General features: G+C 38.2%; 1 long non-coding RNA gene across 2 annotated transcripts; it reads left to right on the top strand.

The window, feature by feature from the left end:
- The first annotated feature begins 4,503 nt into the window (after positions 1-4,503).
- Positions 4,504-9,477, top strand: LOC107796694 (uncharacterized). Of its 2 annotated transcripts, none has more exons than XR_012699379.1 (6): positions 4,504-4,626; positions 6,015-6,102; positions 7,067-7,108; positions 7,824-8,774; positions 8,912-8,970; positions 9,075-9,477. It is a non-coding gene; the product is annotated as an uncharacterized LOC107796694 (long non-coding RNA). The 2 variants fall into 2 exon arrangements; XR_001650465.2 differs by having other exon boundaries at positions 8,291-8,774.
- The last annotated feature ends 9,270 nt before the right edge of the window (positions 9,478-18,747 follow it).

An 18,747-nucleotide genomic window follows, 5' to 3' on the forward strand; every position in this document is an offset into this window, starting at 1 on the left:
TCTATTGTTTGAAAATTTAAAAATTCTGAAAAAATGTGTTCTTACATTTTTTTAAATAAATTTGAAATTCCAACAAAGTTGGAGAATTGTCCAAAAACTTTTGCATGTGCCAATTTAATGTTATGCCACTTGTCATCGTAATATTTCTTTGCCTCTCCTATTATATATAAATATAATAATTTTTGTCGCTCCTATTATATATAAATATAATAGATAGATAGATAGATAGTTAGAAAATTTGAATCACCAACCTACACATGTTCCCATCTTTTCATGCCCCTCATTCTTTTCTTTTCCCATTTGCTAGTTTTCCAATTACAAACTTTCAAATAAATAAATAAATACAATTGGAGCAAATACAAAGAACCGAATTTAGAATCTAGACTCAGTATATTTAAAATGAGCCTGATCTAATTATATGTAAAAAAAAAAATTCATCTCTTGGATATCTATGCATAATTTATACAGAAAGCAATACCACGCACGGAACCTTCATAGATCCCCTATAATTTTTTATTTACATATTGTTGTCATCCAATTTTATCCCTCCCTTTTTAAAATTATTCTCTTCAGGCTCTCATAATTATATAAATTTTTCTTTAATTGTTAGGATTTGTTTTACATTATGCTTTGTTTTTACTATAACTAGTATTAGGGTACGCGCTTTGCACGTGTATCCTTACTGATGAATATAATAATTAAAAATAAATTACGTAAATAATATTAATTTATGTGATTGAGTTATAAAATAAAATTTTATAAAACCACAAGCTCTTGAAAATAATGAATATTAATCCCATTTAGCTAACTTAATAAGTAAATAAATAATTTTGTCATTCTTAATGCCTTGTCAAAATTTCAATATATATATAGTAGAATATATGTTGATTTTTACTCAAATATCGTGTAACAATAATATGTCCTTAATGGTCTTAAAAGTAAATTATATTTGCTCAAGTACCTAATATGAATTTCATATAACTCAAATTGAAAAATACGAAAAACAAAAAGATATTTTATATTGCTAGATTTACTTATCATACAAAAAATTTAATTGGATGGTTAATATTTAAATACAACTATGTTTTCTTTTATAAAGAAAAAGATATTGTCATAGAAAATTAAGGTAGAAAATTAATGTTGTTTTTATTACAATTATTATTATTATTATTAAAAGTCTTTTAGAATTCATGTAAATTTAATATGCATTCATATAATCATTACAATAGCATTAAAATTAATTATCTCATCTGCATATATATAGTTTTAGATATTCTTTTAGTTATAAAGCAGAATTCAAATTAGGTAATTAAAAGTTATCCGTTAATAGAATTTTAGTGATACAATACTTGAGTTTACTGATTAGATATTATTCAATTAATTAACGAACAATATTATTGATATAAGTTTTCTTTTATCATTTGGATGATTTTGTCAAATCTTACTGTTAATATTGATATTGTCACGAACTTTATAGTTACATCATACTTAAAAGAAATAATTCAATAAGATAAAATTTTAATGAATTTAAAGTTTTAAATAATGGGATTTCATACATAGTTCAAGTAAAAAACTTCTAACAATTTTTTTTATTTATTTAAAAGTCTTGAAAATTACGGAAACAAGCAAATGACTCCATTTTATCTGATCTTTTATCACGTTGAACTATTCTGCTTTATCTAGCTAGCCTATGATTAGTATGGAAACAATACTCGTGACACCAATGGTCCAACAAGTCATTATATTGGAAAATATAATTTAGACATTTATACATACTATTCATATATATCATTAAAAACTTGTAGTCTTTATGTAATAATTATATTATTACAACATATTCATATATGTTCTTTATGACAAATAAAACATTTGGCATGTAGACGATAATTTAATTTTGTTTTATTCAAGTGTTTGAGTTTCCTAATCTCATTATCCTATAAAAATAAATTTAAAATTAGATCAAAAATTTATGTAACTATTTATTATTATTATATTTACGTATTTTTACTAAAGTTTTGACTATTAAATCTTTCATTCTTTAAATCATGTAGCAACGCCTAATAATTAGGAATTTAATAGTATTATCTACACCCGAAATAAAACTAACTTCTACTAATTTAATATTATTTAAACCCTAAATAAAAAATATTACATTACTTATCATTAGGACATGGCGTTAGATTTTTGACACAGCATAATTATTATGATTTTTAAATTAAATTTCAAAATACATAAAATATGAAAATTTGTAAGAACAAATTAATCTTGTCCAATATTTCTGTTTTGTTCTTCCATCTCTGAAATCATGCTATGAGATTTAACATACAAGTTTCAACTAACATTTGCTTGACTATCGAAAATGCACAAACAAATATTTAGTGTAAATTAGATGAAGTTTTGGGAATCTTGCCGATTAAGGTTGAGAATGTTCTAGAGAAGGATTTGTGAACAATATTTTAGTGTATTCCTACGTTACAAATGTTAAGAAAATTAGCATGAAAGGTAATATAGTTAGATTACATAATTCAAATAGGAAAAAAATTATAAAAGGTAAAAATTAATTGTCTTTAAAGTCTTAAGTATTAGAAACCTTCAAATAAGGAATAATATAATTATAAAAAATTTAGTTATTTCAAATTCTTGAATAGAAAAATAATTAAATGACTATTTTATCTAATGTGAACTCTATTTTAAAAGGGTAAAAAAGACGAATGACATTTCGCTAAGGGCTTCGTGCTTTTAATATAATATAGATTATCCTAATATCTTAACTATTGCTATATCTGTCATTTTAAATCATTACCATGGGTGTTATCTATTTCTATATTTATTGTTAGTATTATTATTATTATCATTTCTTAAGCCATTTATTTTTAGTAATTATAGCTACTACTTCATTTTAGAGTCGCTTATAAGAGATAGTTATTAGAAGAAAAATTAACTCAATAATTGCTCACCTAATCGCTTAAATTAAAAATAATATATGTATACCGGCTAGAAAAAGTAAAAAGTGAATCCGACAGGCTATTTGAAAAAACTCTTATCAATAGTAGGCTTATAATAGATAGAGAAATTTTCACAAACCACTATTATTTAGTAGTTATTAGCTAGTTGTAGCTATTATTTACTATATTACTTCTTATAGCTATGTTTTCAGTTTTTTTAGAGTGTATTCGATGTATTTAAGCTATTGTATTTATGAATACAGTAGCAAAACTCGGCGTGAAACAGGGGATTCCAGCTAGACAATTATTATATTCGATTGTATTCGACTATATTCACGATATGTATTTGTGAATACAGTAACATAAATAGCGCAAATCGTGGTCTATTCAGTTATTTTTAAACGGAAAGTGAATCAATACACAATAGACTCCTAATATAACTCAAATAACTCAATTACATCACCCATAATCTGTATTTGACGCGAAATATGCTAAATATTTTTCAACAGAGCAATCACCGGGTTTTTAATCCTTCCATTTTCTGTTGATATCGTTCGTGGGTGTTTCTGTTTTCAACCAATAAAATTCGAGATTCATCTATAGTGCAAAAACATATTAATACATAATGCAGATACATTTGAATACATATGTACATCTGAATACATAAATTGTATTAATTAAAAAAATATATGAATACATTCATGAAATACAGCGAGACAGTGAATACAATGAAATACATGGAATACATCGAGATACCTTGGAATACAATGAAAAAAAAGGCAATGAATATAATGAAATACATGAAAATACAAGGAGATACATTGAAATACACTTTAAAAAAAGGTAACAGAATCTTCAATTTGCTCAGCCCCAAACTCCGTCGTCCTTATTCAAGAACAATCCTAATGTCGTCTCGTCGAGAGGGCCGCGATTCTGACTCGAAACGTCATTGTTCCTGTTTCGATCAAGAGCCCAGTCCAAAGAGATCTAGGAAGCACAATAGACCAGTCGAACTTTCCTCTTCTTCTTTGTCTCCTCCGCTACTCAATTTGCAACAAACAGCTATAGACCTTATTCTATTATAACTTCTAGGTATCCGGAATTGAGGAAACGATGATTTTGGCTTGGTGTGAGAAGAAAGAGCGGAGATTTGCCGCTGATGGTGGTGGTGGCGGAGATACTTTCTAGGAGGAAGAACGATCGACGGGTGAACTGATGAGAGAGAATCCATGAGTTTTATGGCTTTGAGAGAGAGATGGTGGAGAAAAATCTGAAAGAATGAGAGAGAAAAATAATACAAAGTGTATTTTATGGCTTAAGGGTAGGAGGTGACCATAAATAGATATTTGGCTATAAAAATCAAAAGGTAGCTATGGAATATAATTTTTTAAAAGGGTGTTTATTTAAAATAAATAAAGTATCAACCTTTGCTATAGGAGGTAAAACTTCTTAATAGATACGAGCCCAATGATTTCGGCCTAGCCTGTAAGTATAGGCCTGGACGCCATGTCTAAATCCGACCCATACACACAGAAGATCCGACCCGTGACCCATTATACTCGCGCGTTATTTTGAACACTCACGCTCGCTCTCGCTCTCTCGCCCTCGCTGTCGCTCACCATTTTTCAAATTTCAAAAGCTGAGCAGAGCAAATATCGTTTCAGAGCATTGCACAATTATGGTGAGATCCGATCGCTTTCTCTCTTTGTTTTATTCCTCATTTTCCCCAATTTCTCTGTCGAAAAAAATCCTCAGGATCTCAAACCCGTGACTCTCTCTTTGACATTCTGAATTTAAAAATGAAACCCTAACCCTAACCCTGTTTTGTGCCTAGACCTCAGCCAGAACAAGTCCTACACAGTGAAAAATGCAAGTTCGATCGACTTGCATGGTGTGCCTTATTGTGCAACTTCGCTTTTGTGATTATATACTTAATCTTTAAGAAATTTCCTCAATGATACTTGTTAAGATATGTAAACATGTTAGGAGACTAGAGACAAATTTTGGGCTTACTAGCTTACGGTAGTATATTTTAGTCTCTTACCACGTTTTCTAATATCCCAACAAGGTCATAGAGGGAAAAGAAAGAGAATCAGTTATGTAATTGCGAAATCGCAGTCGTACAATAAGGCAGTGCAACATTTCAGCACATAATGACAGCAACCTATCGTGTTCTTAGAATTGGAATCCATCTGCGCATACCCTGGCCCGAGAGGAGTAATTGGCATGTGGAAACATTGGACATGGAACAAGTGAAGTTTTTTGCTTTTTGATGCTATTGTTTCTTTGAGAATTGCACATAGGTTAGGATTGTAAAACGCTAAATATCTTAAACCCCTATATACCCGAATATACATGTAAAAGGGCCCTAGTAAACATAGATTTGGATATTGAGTTTTGCATTTATTGCTTCTAGTGCAAATGGGTGAAACCTTGGTGATTTTAAGTTGAATTTTGTCTGTCATTGTTAATAAACGAGTAAATTTGTAACAATTGATTTTCGCATTAATCCTTCAATGGTCTTTGGCCTATGTCAACCAGAGAGTATATTAATCCACAACAATCAGTGATTGGCGCTGGATCTTAATGGTTATGCTGTTCCACAGTGCTAAAATCTGGTTTCTTACAAGATTTTGCAAATTATACAATATATTTGTATGATTTATGCTTTATTCTTAACTTTTGGTCTTGTTGCACTCTATACTCGTATTATGTGGTGCCATGTATCAGTACTTTGGAAAGTAGAAGCTTTTGACTGTTCTGTTTGTTTTCTGAATCTATTCTAAACCTAGTTTAACTCGTGGAATGAAAATTATTAAGAATGAACATCTTCATCAAAAAGTTATGTAGTTGCTGGGCTTGCATCAAGATATGGAGAAATATGATGTTTATGGTTTATGGTACCACGAGGCATTATCTGAACCTCATGCGAGTGGTTTTGAAAAAAGACACTTATGTGAAGTGCTACATGCTTGGCTGGTTATATTTGAAAGTTCAGATCACTATGATAGTCCATGATTTTCATGATCAAAACTTTGTACTTTTGTTCTATTTTTTCCATTTAAATAGGAAGAGAATCGTCTCCAGTGTTAAGCCTACACGGTTGATACATGTGGAAAATTATCTTGGTGCCATGAAGAACTGGATACACTTGCAGGTTGGCTTCTTTGTCATTTTTCTTATACTTTCTGGGGGAAAGAATCTCTGTCAAAGAATTTTTAATTTAGTTATGACATACTCCTAGCAATTAAAATTCTCTTTATTTTGTTGCTGGCTTCTTATTTAAAATTGCTGAATATCCTATTAATGTTTTGTGTTGCAATCTGAAGCGCAAGTGGAAGAGCTTCCTACTAATGTCGCATGTAATGGTCCTTGGATTTTCCATTTTTAGCTTTTACTCAAAAACTTTGTGTTCACAAAGTTTGTTGGATTTGTCTCGGTGTACTCAAATTCATTTGCACCATATTGGAAACTTATGTAGCATCAAGCTAAGTCTTTCAGATTTCTTTGGCTAGTTTGATTATCATTTGCACTGAGATCTGTTTCACAATGGAGGCCGGTATCAGCCTAGAAAAAACTCTGTTGAATGAGCCTTGTCGAATCCACAGTTCTTATTCATCATCCATCAACATCTTTTCACAATATGTTACTGTGATTGCCCATCATGGTCTGACGGGCAATGTGTAGGTCTTCCAACTGTCATGCTAGCTTGTTGATTAACTCGGTATGATCAAATCTGCTGATCTCTTTTGTTTGCCTGCATATTGTGTGGGTATCGATGCCTCAATCGGGTTTTGAGTGGAATGGTGAACTCCAGTTGCTGACACAGTTTGATGAGAAAATAGTGCATGTTATAACACATACATGCTATGAGTTCCTGTTTTTGTTTCGGTTCTTCTTTCTGATTATTTGGATACTCAATTGAGTTGCATATTTTTAAAGAAATTCTGGAAAACTCTTAATGCTAGTATTCAGTTGATTGGAAAATTACAGCTGCTGCAACGTATAAGAATTAAGATGTGTTAAGATGTATTAATCTTTTTTCCGATTTGTAGGAGACATTATAGAAATTTCAATTTAGATTTGAATTACAATTTCACTGATGGCTTTGCTGTTTTCAGGATACATATGAGACATTCTTCTCCATTGTGGACCTTCATACGGTATCGTTCAAATTTCCCTGACTGTTCCTTAGTCATTTAGTTTGTTTTTCTTTGGAATTGTCTAGTGCTGATTTACATTTTATGGAAGATGTATATGAACTTGCATTATCAAGTAATAGTTGTATGATTCACTTCTCTCCTTTATGTAAATTTGATCAATAACTCTGTACTCACTCAGTTTTGGAATATTTTTTTGATTATCTGCATAATTTGCTAAGACAATATTTCGGTCCAAGAAGTATTTAAATGAAGTGTCTAGATCTTTCATCATTCTCCAATACTCGCAATTGGAAATTATTCTAGTATTCTGACTGACTGACTATCTCGATTCTCAAATTTTATTAGCTGAAATCCTAGTAAGGACTTCCCTTTGCCTTTTCTTTTTGTTGATAACGGTGGCGTCGGGGTATGCTTACATGCACCTCGACTATTCTATTCTACTAGGTACGTCTTACTTCGCAATTCCCACCTGCAGATGTACCAGTATTTCCCTTTTCTTCCTTTACATGGACTTCAAAGTGCCAATGAAAAAGCAAGCATGCAATTGTTTTTATGTTCATTATGATAGGCTTGGCATCAACTAATCGTAAGGTCTTATCAAGAATTAACTAAACTAACCATTAGGTTGATAGTCTTTTAGAACTTTGAGCCTCAATTTGGTGTGTTATTAAGACACACAAGAGGAGCAACGGTACTCATTTGCATTTCTTTCTAGATGTTCCATTGCAAGAGATTTGTGGTGGAATCGTTTGAGGGAAGAAGATGATGCACAGAGAGAGAAAACATCATGGTGATGCAAAACAAAGTACGTACAGTAACAATAGCAAGAAGCCCAAGAGAGATTTGCAAACGATACTCTTGCAAAATTGTTAGTTATTTTATATTTAATGATCAAGGAATTTACCATTTCAGCTTCCAAACTTGGGAATAATGGGCGCGTCCCTAATTTGATTTGAATAGGTTATCAAAATTATGTTGTTTCTAAGATCCTAGGAAGATACAATGACCTCTCATTAGACTATAAGATAAGTTGTATTGTTTATTGAAAAGTGGTGATTCAATTGAACCAGTGCCACTTTCCCACTGTATTACTTTTGGATTGATGTTGTTGAGGAATTAGCATATTTGTTTGGATTTTGCATCATGGCAATGCTACATGTCTGCATCTCTTTTGTTGCGCAGTTACGAGATCTCTTGAAATCTGGAGTTGAATGCCCAGCTTTCTTTCAGAAGCTAGAGAAAGCTCAAACACAGTTCTCCCAAACTTGGTTTATAAGATTTTAGAGACTTGTTGGTCAGAGAATTCGGAACTTCTCAGTGTTTCTTATTTATTTTCTTTAACCTGTGAATAATTTCTTTTTTCTTTCTTGTTAATATGTGAATTTTGGGAAAATATTTCCAATGACTGATCGATTGCAAGATGTTTATTTCTTTTCCGAGTGAGGTAGTACTACTGATACCTGCTTATTAATTGTCTTTTTGAATAAGTGAGTTCATGGAATTTGGTCAGTGAGAACGATCTTTGGGAAGGTGGAAATCTTGATGTGGATGAAGAAGACTATGTTTTAGTTAGGCAAGAGGATATAGTAGATAATATAGCATTTTTCATGGCTGCATATCTGTTGTCCCAGAAACAAACTAATGTATGATGCCTTATCAAACTAAGGTATGGATGTTGTCTTACTAGTTGATGTGACTTTTCCTTTCAGTTTAATGTTATTTTGTTTTCTTTACTTTAATCATCTAATGTAGAAAGATGGCTCAATGCTATTCAATGCTATTTTCTTTTTTTCACTTTCGAAGGGCATGGGATGGAAGCACAGTAATTTACAATGAGCTTCTTGGGGAGTCACAGCTATTGGGTAAGCAGAGCTATTCCATTTAAATGTTAGAAGGATGCTACCACATCCTATTTCAACATGGCTCTTAGTGATGTCAATTGCATTCATTCATGTGCGTTGATCAGGATATAACAAAACTCAACCGTTCTAAAAGCTTGCATCTGCAGAATTCTAGACTTCCCGTCGTGTTATATCAAAGCTCTTTTAAGCAGCAGATATGTCTTGGCTGAAATTCTAGATGCACTGCACTGCCTCCATTTTCATAGTTGCATTTGGTGCTTCCTTAACAGCTTGATGTTCTCTAATAACGTAAAAGCCATTCTGTGGATCACAACCAAGTCTCTCAATGCATTTTAATCCTGTAAATATTTCTCTGTAAATGTAAATATTTTTCCAATGGATAGCCTTTGTCTGCAGAATGATTGAGGCTCGTCTACTAACCTCACTCAACTTAGATCATTGATTCTCAAATAGATTCCAATTGATTATCTGAAACCAGACATTCTCGTCAATGCTAAAAGAGTTATTTTTGAGGATCACCCTACAGAATTCTAGCTGCTGATACTAGTTCGTTTATTATCCATGTCGTTTACTCGCTTACCGAACTTTCAGCAATTAAATTAGACTCTCTGCTAAAGGCTTTTAATTCTATTTATTTCCGTGTATTTATTTTGTTCGAAACTGAGATGAAATAATCGCAGTAATTTAACAGAGACTTAAACATGGTTTACCTCTTTTCATCTTTCCAATCCTGAAACATAAACCTTAACTTCAGGGAGGAAAAAAAAGGAAATTCTTAACCGATCAGCTATTTTTTTTGTTAAAGATAATTTTGGCCATCTTAATAAATATGAACTTTATATAAGCATTAAAAGAAAAATATAAAGAAAGAAAAAGGGAAGGGACTAAGGTGCAGAGGAGAGGGTATCTTTGGGAGGTGGAAAAGTTGGGAAGGATTTGAGGAGATGTGGTGAAGGGGAATTAGGAGTGTTCGTATGCAAGCGGTTTTGTATGAAGCTAGAGTTTGGGTATGTAGCCAGTATCGAATTAAGATTTACACTGTATGATGCATATATTTAACTTTGGGTATCGATCTGATTGGTCGTTTTGAGAGTTGTAGCCCCGTTCCCCCATTTACTGCTCATTTCAACTTAAAAGTTGTAGCCTCGTTACCTATTTACTGCTCATGGTTGAAATCTTAAGTTGAAATGATTGACCGGATGTTGATCCTTGAGTAAACGACTCCGGAATGGAGTTTTGACGGTTCTGTTAGCTTCGTTGGGAGATTTTGGACTTAGGAGAGTATTCGGATTGTGATTTGGAGATCCATAGTAGAATTAGGCTTGAAACGACGAAAGTTAAATTTTTGGGAAGTTTGACCGGGAGTGGACTTTTTGATATCGGGGTCGTATTCCGATTCCGATTTCGGAAGTTAGAGTAGGTCTGTAATATCATATGTGACTTGTGTGCAAATTTGGGGTCAATCGGACGTATTTTGATATGTTTCGGCGTCGTTTGTAGAAGTTGAATTTCCTTAGTTTTAATAGGTTTGGATTGGGGTGCGATTCGTATTTTTGAAGTTGTTTGATGTGATTTGAGGGCTCAACTAAGTTCATATGAGATTTTAGGACTATTGGTATGTTTGGTTGAGGTCCCGGGGGCCTCGGGTTGATTCCGGATAATTAACGGATTAAACATTGAAGTTGAGTGATTGCTGAAGTTGGACCTCTGCTGGTATAACCTCACATGCAGAGCTTTGATCGCAGGTGCGGGATGTGATGTGCAGATGCGGTTTGGAGGGGAGTGTGCAGGTGGTCGCAGGTGCGAGGAGTTTTTCGCACCTGTGTGGGCGCGGGTGCGGTGATAGATGCGCAGAAGCGGAAGGCGCACAGGTGCGATGGGGAATTCCGCATCTGCGTGACCACAGATGCGGCAAGGGGAACTGGGCAGATGGGCTTGATCCACAGAAGCGGCTTGGATGCTCGCAAAAGCGAGACCGCAGGAGCGGAGTGAGGGATCGCAAGAGCGGAATGAGCCACAGATGCGTGTGTGATGTCGCTTCTTCGACGCCGCAGAAGCGGTTAAGTTCCCGTATAAGCGGAAGCGCTAGGCAGATTATTAAAACAAAGGGTTCGCGATTTTGGCTTCATTTCAAACATTTCAATCACGGGTTTGGGCGATTCTTGAGAGGGTTTTCGAGGGGATTCTTGAGGTAAGTCTCTTGTGCTCATTTTTTTATCAATAATCTTGCTTCTCCATTGATTTTCCCACCTAGTTTGTGTGTATTTAAGGTGTAAATTGGGAGTTTGATGCTAGGGATTTGGAGAGTTTGATTTGGGGATTTGGGTGACGATTTGATGTCGAATTTTGATAAATTTGGTATGGTTAGACTCGTGGTTAAATGTGCTTTCGGGTTTTGTGACTTTTATCGAATTTCGAGACGTGGGCCCGACGGCCGGCTTTTGAGTCGATTTTTGACTTTTGATTAATAACTTAGCATTTTCTTATGGAGTTGATTCCTTTAGCCCGTCTTGATTATATCGAATTGTTTATGGCTAGATTCGAGGCATTCAGAGACCGTTTCGCGAGGCAAGGGTGTATTGGAGTAGATATTTGCTCGGATTGAGGTAAGTAACAATTCTAAATTTGGTTCTGAGGGTACAAAACCCCGTATTACGTGTCATGTATTTGGTTTTGAGGTGACGCACATGCTAAGTGACGGGCGTATGGGCGTGCATCGTAGGAATTGTGACTTGGTCAAATTCCATAGAACTGTGTAGTTTTATAATGTGTTGTTATCTATACATTCTCCATGTATTAGAGAAATTGAACCACAAATCATGTTAGAAATCATGTTTAGACTATGTGTTGGCACCGTAGGGACCCACATAGGTCGGGTGCATGTTTAATTATCTGATAAATTGTTGTTTTGTACTTAATCACAGTTTTACTTGTATATTACATCTCAGTCTCCATTGTTTATTATTGATGCACCATATTATTGTTGTTTGGACTGCTTATCATGATTTCTGAGGATATTTATGAGATCGGGCTGCACGCCGCAACATGTTATACTGATATATGTCTTGTTATAATGCTTGGGCTGAAGGAGTGTAACGACCCGGCCGGTCATTTTGAGAGTTATAGCCTCGTTTTCCCCATTTCTACTTCTTTTTGTGTTATTCAGCTATATTATGTTATGTCGGGTTAGTTGGTTCGGGACCGGAGTGGTTTCAGAGTGAATTGAGACACTTAGTCTCTTAAGTAGAAACTTAAGTTGGAAAAGTCAACCGGATATTGACCTATGTGTAAACGATCTCGGATTTGAATTCTGATGGTTCTGTTAGCTCCGTTAGGTGATTTTGGACTTAGGAGTGCGTCCGGAATGTGATTTGGAGGTCCGTGGTAGAATTAGACTTGAATTGGCGAAATTGGAAATTTGGCAATTTTGGTCGGCGGTGAAAAATTTGATATCGGGGTCGGAATGGAATTCCAGAAGTTAGAGTAGGTTCGTAGTGTCATTTGTGATGTGTGTGCAAAATTTGAGGTCATTCGGACGTGGTTTGGTTGGTTTCGGCATCGGTTGCTGAATTTGGAAATTTAGAAGTTCTTAGGCTTGAATCCGAGGGTAATTTGATGATTGGATGTTGTTTTGAGTGATTCGAAGGTTCAACTAAGTTTATATGTTGATATATGACTTGTTGGTATTTTTGGTTGAAGTCCCGAGGGCCTCGGGGTGATTCCGGGTGGTTAACGGATTTGTCGAAGTTGGAATTTGCAGCTGGAGCTGTTGCTACTGCTATTTTCGCACCTGCGGAAGAAAGCCTCGCAGATGCGAGGCCGCTGGTGCGCGTGGGGAGTGCGCAGGTGAGGGCAAGGCTGGGCACGTATGCGAAGAATTGGCCGCATCTGCGAGCCCGCAGGTGCGAGGCCTTGAGCGCAGATGCGGAGATGAGAATTTTGGGCTGGTTTCGCAGATGCACACCAGGGACTGCAGATGCGAGTCCGCAGGTACGAGAAAGGTGTCCGCAGGTGCGGAAGCTGGGGGATTAAGTGAGTTGCGCAGGTGCGGTCGCGCGGGTACGAGAAAATGGCCGCATGTGCGAAAAACCTGGGCAGAAACCATAAATAGAACCCTTTGCGATTTTGGTGCATTCTTCACCATTTCTATTCGATTTTTGGAGCTTTTGGGAGAGATTTGAAGAGGGAATCAAGGGGGTTTCGTTGAGGTAAGTTACTTGAGCCCTAATACTTGTATATATGGTGATTTTTCGTTGTTTAATCATGGCAATTAGTGAAAATGAGGGGTTAGGGATTGAAATTTTTGGAAAATAATTTAAGGATTTGAAGGACCAAGCAATGTCGGATTTTGATGAATTTGGTATGGTTAGATTTGTGAGTGAATGAGCTTTCTAGTTTTGTAAATTTTGTCGGATTTTGAGACGTAGGCTCGGGGGCCGGGTTTGAGCCAATTTCGGGTTTTGGTCTAATTTTGAAGCTTTTCTTGTGGAATTCATTCTATTAGCGTATATTGATAGTATTGTACTGATTGTGAATAGATTTGGAGCATTTGGAGGCCAAGTCTAGAGGCAAGAGCATTGCGGGGTAGAGATTTGACCGGTTTGAGGTAAGTAACGATTGTAAATCTGTCCTGAGGGTATGAAACCCCGGATTTTGTATCAGTCTACTATTTTTAGTGACGCACATGCTAGGTGACGGGCGTGCACTGTTGGGGATTTGTGACTTGGTCCATCCCGTAGTAAATGTAAAGTTGCATACTTTGTTGAAACCATATGATACTTATATATTTTAGAAAGAATTTCTGTAAATTGGGCTAAATGCCATGTTTGGGCCTTGCGCCAATGCTGTTTGGACCCTTAGGGGCTGTTTCTTATCATCCTCTCATTGTTTCCGATTGAAAATCTATACTTAGTCATGTTTATACTTGTTTACCGCATAACTCAGTTTTATGACTTTATTTTGATGCATATAAATGTTTTGGGCCGAATGCCCTGTTTTACTGAAATGCCCAAGTGGCTTGAGAGGTTTATGAATGAGTGAGGTCGAGGGCCTGATTTTATGAGGATGAGTGTGGATCGGGGCTGACCGCCTGCAACATACTTTATTATTATGGCACGTGAGTTGTCCGTGCAGATTATAGCGCTTGGGCTGAAGGAGCCCCTCCGGAGTCTGTACACACCCCTAGTGAGCGCAGGTACCTGTTGAGTGCGAGTGTCGAGTGACTGGGAGGCATGAGTGATTGCGAGGTATGCCCGAGTAGCAAGAGTGATTGTGAGGTATGCCCGAGTGGCACGAGTGACTGTGAGGTTTGCCCGAGGGGCTATTTATGAGTGATTTTTCCCGAGGGGCTGTTTATGATTTCATCATTTTTGCTCACCTTTGCATTTTTCCTCTGTCTGAAAACTGTTAAAAAATATCTTTAAATGATTTTTACTGGAACTGGGTTAAACGAGATTTTTTGATTCAAATCCTGATTTTTAAAAGCATATGGTATTTTACTGAGATTTCCCGATATGAATGTTATATGCTTTATTGCTCGTCACTACTGCTCAGTCTTTATTTATTGTTGTTACTTACTGAGTTGGCATACTCACGTTACTCCATGCACCTTGTGTGCAGATTCAGGTGTAGCTGATCACGGTAGCGGTTATTGAGTGTTCTGGTTACAGATTTTCTTGGAGATAGAAAGGTAGTTGTTTGCCGATCGCAGCCCCTGCTCTTCTCCCTCTTATCTTCCTCTAGTTTTATTTATCTATTTTCCAGGCTGAGTTAACCTTCCGCACTTTTATTTTGATTGGAACTCCTTTACGAAGGTTTTTATGTTAAATAATCTTGAAATTATCTTTAAAATGAAAATATCGGTTTTTTTTGGAAATGAGTCGGCTTGCCTAGTTCCACGATAGGCGCTATCACGACAGGGGTTAGTTTTGGGTCGTGACAGATTGGTATTAGAGCCTAGGTTACATAGGTCTCACGAGTCATCAGCGGGTTTAGTAGAGTCTTGCGGATCGGTATGGAGACGTTTGTACTTATCTTCAAGAGGCTGCAGAACCTTTAGGAAACTCCACATTCTCGAATTCTTATCGTGTGAATCTGTTGATTCTAGTAACTAAACATCTGTTGTTTCATTCTCTCACAGATGGTGAGGACTCGTACTACCGGTCAGTAGGGCTAGCCACCAGTACCACCAGCCAGGGCCACGAGAGGCCGAGGCCGCGGTAGAGGCCGTCGTAGGGGCAGAGGTGCAGCCCGTATAGCAGCTGGGGCAGTACCGGTTGTCCCAGATCAGGACCAGGTTCCAATTGTTGATGCACCAGCTCAGGCACCACCTGTGCCTATTGTGATTCCAGGCCTTCAGGAGGCCCTAGCTTAGATTCTGACAGCGTATACTGGCCTTGCTCAGGCGGTCTCTATTTCGACGGCTGCAGCCACTTCTCAGGCCAAGGGAGGCACTCAGACTCCCGTCGCTCGCACAGTCGTTGTATTCATTGATGACATCTTGGTGTACTCTCGTAGCCAGGAGGAGCATGCTCAACATTTGAAGATTGTATTACAACGATTGAGGGAGAAGAAGCTTTATGCAAAGTTCTCCAAGTGTGAGTTTTGGCTCAGTTCGGTAGCATTCTTGGGACATGTGGTGTCCAGCGAGGGTAATCAGGTGGATCCGAAGAAGATAGAGGCGGTGCAGAGTTTGCCTAGACCGTCCTCAGTTACGGAGATTAGGAGCTTTCTTGGTTTGGCGGGTTACTACCATCACTTTGTGGGGGAATTTTCATCTATTGCATCGCCCTTGACCAAATTGACCCAAAATGGTGCTCCATTCAGGTGGTCGGATGAGTGTGAGGAGAGCTTTCAGAAGCTCAAGACTGCGTTGACCACAACTCTAGTGTTAGTTCTACTATCAGCTTCAAGTTCTTACACCATGTATTGTGATGCCTCGAGGATAGGCATTGGTTGTGTTTTGATGCAGGAGGGTAGGGTGATTGCCTATGCCTCGCGCCAGTTGAAGACCCATGAGAAGAACTATCCTGTCCATAATCTTGAGTTAGCAGCCATTGTTCACACCTTGAAGATTTGGCATCATTATTTATATGGGGTTCATTGTGAGATCTATACAGATCACCGGAGTATACAGTATCTGTTAAAGCAGAAGGATCTTAATTTGCGTCAGCGGAGATGGTTGGAGCTTCTTAAGGACTATGATATCACTATTTTGTACCATCCGGGGAAGGCCAATGTGGTGGCCGATGCTTTGAGTCGCCGGGGGAGTTTAGCCTATCTTCCAGCAGCAGAGAGACCTTTGGCATTAGATGTTCAGACCTTGGCAGGCCAGCTTGTCATATTGGATATTTCGGAGCCTAGTCGGGTATTGGCTTGTGTGGTCTCCAGGTCTTCTCTTTATGACCGTATCAGGGAGCGTCAGTATGATGACCCCCACTTGCTCGTTCTTCAGGACAGGGTTCAGAGAGGTGATGCTAGGGATGTGCCTATCGGTGATGACGGCGTGCTGAGAATGCAGGGCCGAATATGTGTGCCTAATGTAGATGAGCTTCGAGAGTTGATTCTTGAGGAGGCCCACAGCTCGTGGTATTCTATCCATCCGGGTGAAGCGAAGATGTACCAGGATTTGAGGCAGTACTATTGGTGGAGGCGGATGAAGAAGGATATAGTTGGGTTTATGGCTCGGTGTCTCAACTGTCAGCAGGTTAAGTATGAGCATCAGAGACCGGGTGGCTTGCTTCAGAGGTTAGAGATCCTAGAGTGGAAGTGGGAGCAGATCACCATGGACTTTGTAGTTGGGCTCCCACGGACTTCGAGGAAGTTCGACGCTATTTGGGTTATTGTGGATCGGCTGACCAAGTCCGCGTACTTCATTCCAGTTGGTACTACTTACTTTTAAGAGCGGTTGGCTGAGATTTACATCCGAGAGATCGTTCGCCTGCATGGTGTCCAGTTTCCATCATTTCAGATAGGGGTACTCAGTTCACATCGCAGTTTTGGAGGGCCGTGCAGCGAGAGTTGGGTACTCAGGTTGAGTTGAGCACAACTTTTCACCCTCAGACGGACGGGCAGTCCGAGCGCACTATTCAGATATTGGAGGACATGTTGCGTACTTGTGTCATTGATTTTTGGGGTTCATGGGACTAGTTTCTTCCACTCGCGGAGTTTGCATATAACAACAGTTATCAGTTGAGTATTTAGATGGCTCCGTACGAGGCTTTATATGGAAGGAGGTGTAGATCTCCGGTTGGATGGTTTGAGCCGGGTGAGGCTAGGCTCTTAGGTACAGACTTGGTCCAGGAAACATTAGATAAGGTGAAATTGATTCAGGAGCGGCTTCGCACGGCGCAGTCTAGGCAGAAGAGCTACGCGGATAGGAAGGTCCGTGATGTGTCTTTTATGGTTGGGGAGAAGGTTTTGCTGAAGGTATCACCCATGAAGGGTGTTATGAGGTTTGGGAAGAGGGGCAAGTTGAGCCCCCGGTTCATTGGGCCTTTTGAGGTGCTTCAGAGAATAGGGGAGGTGGCTTATAAGCTTGCCTTGCCACCCAGCTTGTCGAGTGTGCATCCAGTGCTTCATGTTTCCATGCTCCGGAAGTATATTGGAGATCCGTCCCATGTTTTGGATTTCAGCACGGTTCAGTTGGAGGGTGATATGACTTATGATATGGAACCGGTGGTTATTTTGGATCGGCAGGTTCGAAGGTTGAGGTCAAAGGATATAGCTTCAGTGAAGGTGCAATGGAGAGGTCAGCTTGTGGAGGAGGCCACCTGGGAGACTGAGCGGGAGATGCGGAGCAGATATCCACGCCTATTCGAGACTCCAGGTATGTTTCTAGACCCGTTCGAGGACGAACGTATGTTTAAGAGGGGGAGGATGTAACGACCCGGCCGGTCGTTTCGAGAGTTATAGCCTATTTTTCCCCATTTCTACTTCTTTTTGTGTTATTCAACTATATTATGTTATGTCAGGTTAGTTGGTTCGGGACCAGAGTGGTTTCAGAGTGAATTCAGACACTTAGTCTCTTAAGTAGAAACTTAAGTTGGAAAAGTCAACCGGATGTTTACCTATGTGTAAACGATCTCGGATTTGAATTCTGATGGTTCCGTTAGCTTCGTTAGGTGATTTTGGACTTAGGAGTGCATCCGAAATGTGATTTGGAGGTCCGTGGTAGAATTAGGCTTGAATTGGCGAAATTAAAAATTTGGCAATTTCGGTCGGTAGTGAAAAATTTGATATCGGAGTCGGAATGGAATTCCGGAAGTTAGAGTAGGTTCGTATTGTCATTTTTTATGTGTATGCAAAATTTGAGGTCATTCGGACGTGGTTTGGTTAGTTTCGGCATCGGTTGCCGAATTTGGAAATTTAAAAGTTCTTAGGCTTGAATCCGAGGGTAATTTGATGATTGGATGTTGTTTTGAGTGATTCGAAGGTTCGACTAAGTTTGTATGTTGATATATGACTTGATGGTATTTTTGGTTGAGGTCCCGAGGGCCTCGGGGTGATTCCGGGTGGTTAACGGATTTGTCGAAGTTGGAATTTGCAGTTGCAGCTGCTGCTACTGCTATTTTCGCACCTGCAGAAGAAAGCCTCGCAGGTGCGAGGCCGCTGGTGCGCGTGGGGAGTGCGCAGGTGAGGGCAACGCTGGGCCAAGGCTGGGAACGCAGGTGCGAAGAATTGACCGCATCTGCGAGCCCGCAAGTGCGAGGCCTTGAGCGCAGATGCGGAGATGAGAATTTTGGGCTGGTTTTGCAGATGCGCACCAGGGACCGTAGA

The sequence above is a fragment of the Nicotiana tabacum genome, chromosome 15, assembly GCF_000715075.1.
Source record: "Nicotiana tabacum cultivar K326 chromosome 15, ASM71507v2, whole genome shotgun sequence".
NCBI lineage: Eukaryota > Viridiplantae > Streptophyta > Magnoliopsida > Solanales > Solanaceae > Nicotiana > Nicotiana tabacum.